This window comes from Marmota monax, unplaced genomic scaffold (genome assembly GCF_021218885.2).
Source record: "Marmota monax isolate L192 unplaced genomic scaffold, Marmota_monax_Labrador192_F-V1.1 WCK01_AAM20220418_F8-fsc00219, whole genome shotgun sequence".
Lineage (NCBI taxonomy): Eukaryota > Metazoa > Chordata > Mammalia > Rodentia > Sciuridae > Marmota > Marmota monax.
In genome coordinates, this window is record NW_026692081.1 from 2,327,999 (window position 1) to 2,330,436 (window position 2,438).

A 2,438-nucleotide genomic window follows, 5' to 3' on the forward strand; every position below is an offset into this window, starting at 1 on the left:
TTGGAATATAGGTAGGAGGTTGTAAAATCCTGGTGTAGTTGAAGACATAGGAGGGTTGTTTTGAGAATGCACTCACGTGGCAGAAGTGCTAATCATATTGCTTTGTTTAAATATAGAAACAGCCCCATTTTGCAAAATGGCCCAATTTCTCTTTAGTCACTTTCTTACAAAGTCTGGGAAATATTACACCTGTGCAAGAAGCAGCTGGGAGACTCAACCTTATAAGCCTATTTGACAGGTTGCCAGCCTCCTCTCACAGGAAATCCTGAAGAGGAATTTTAGAACTGAAAGCACCCCTGTGAGTATTCTTAGGGACCACAAAGTCAGTCTGCTCAGAACTGACAGAAGGCCTACTGTAGAAGAACTGCCACAGACTTCTTTAATGCACAGAGATCAACATGACCACAAGGGATCAAGCACCATCTAGGAATATCACATCACCAAGCAAATGAGGCAATGTATCAATGTCTAATGAAATGGAAATGTATGATATGCCTTAAAAATAATTAAAACAGCTTTTAAAGAGAAGCTCAATGAACTTTAAGAAAATATATAGAATTCAGAAATTTATATGGAAGATTGAAAAAAATAAAAAGATCAAACAAAAATCTTTGAACTGAAACATACAATGAATGAAATGAAAAAATGCAGAGCGAGATCAGTGGAATTGATCAAGCAGAAAAGAGAGTGAGTTAGGGGAAAAAAAGGCTATTTGAAAATAAACAAAGGAGAAGAAAGAAAAAGAATGAAAAGATACAAAGAAAACCAGTGGGACTTATGAGACAAAATAAAAGGAGAAAATCTTTGTATCATTCAAGTTTAAGAAGGAGAAAAAAACACATAGGGGTAGAAAGCATATTTAAAGAAATAATTGTATCAAACTTTCCAAACTGAAAGTTTGGAAAAAGTATAAATATCCAGGCACAGGAAGGGTAAAGGGCACCAATAAATCCAACTGAAGATATGAAAATCAAATTGTGAAAACATCAATACAAAGACAGAATTCTAAAAGCAGCAAGAGAAAAGAAGAAAAATAACATATAGGGGAGTTTCAGTACACTCACAAGTAGATTTCTCAGCAAAAAACTTATAGGTGAAGGCAATAGAATGATTTCATTAAAAATGCTGAACGTATCTAGTTGTAGTGGCATATTTCTGTAATTCCAGCTACTCAGGAGAACTGGAAGGAGAACCACAAGAGTGAGGCTGATTTGAGAAACTTAGTGAGAACCTGTCTTTAAATAAAATAAATGTTAAAAAGAATTGGGGATGTAACTTAGGGATAGAGTGTTTGCACAGCATGTGCCAGGCCCTGGTGCAATCCCCAGTAGCACAAAACAAAACAGAAAAAACTTCCTACCAAGAATAGTGTACTCAAAAAATGTATTCTTCAGAAAATAAGAAGAGATACTTTCCTAGATAAACAGAATCTGAGGGAATTTATTGTCACCAGACCTATTGTACACAAATGCTAAAGGTAGATCATAAAGGTGCAAATGAGGAACACAAAACATCTGAGGTGAAAGTAAGTATGCATTCAAATTCAGAATAATTATAATAATTGTGATGTGTTCCCCCTTAAGTATAAAGATTAAATACAATATTATTTTAAACAATAACAATTTGTAGGAAATTTTTTTAAAAATGTAAATTATGGTAACAAGACCAGAATGGTATTGGCACCAAAATAGACAAGAAGACTAGAGGAATAGAATTGAAAACACAGAGATAACCCCACATAAATACAGTTATCTCATATTAGATGAAGGCACCATAAACATATATTGGAGAAAAGATAGCCTCTTCAACTATTGGTGCTAGGAAAACTGGAAATACATATGTAGTAGAATGAAATTTAACCCTACCTCTCACTCTGCATAAAACTAAAATCAAAGTGGATCAAAGACCTAGGTATTAGACCAGAAACCCTGCACCAAGTAGAAGAAAATATAGGATCAACACTCCAAAATATCAGCTTAGGAACTGACTTCCTCAACAAGACACCTAAAGCTCAAGAAGGAAAATCAAAATCAATAAATGAGATGGTATCAAATAAGCTTCTTCACAGAAAAGAAAAACAATCAAGAGCATGAAGAGAGAGCCTACAGAATGGAAGAAAATCTTCACCATCCACAGCTCAGAGCATTAATCTACAGGATATTCAAAGATCTCAAAAAACTTAACATCAAACAAAACAAAACAAAACAAATAATACAATCAACAAATGGGCAAAGGAACTATACAGAAATTTGTCAAAAAGAAGAAATATGAAGAGTCAACAAATACATGTAAAAATCTTTTACACCTCTAACAATTAGATAAATGCAAATTAAAACTACAATGAAATTTCATCTCATTCCAGTCAGAATGACAATTATCAAGAATACAAATAACAATAAATATTGGTGAAGATGTGGGGGAAAAGTTACACTCATACA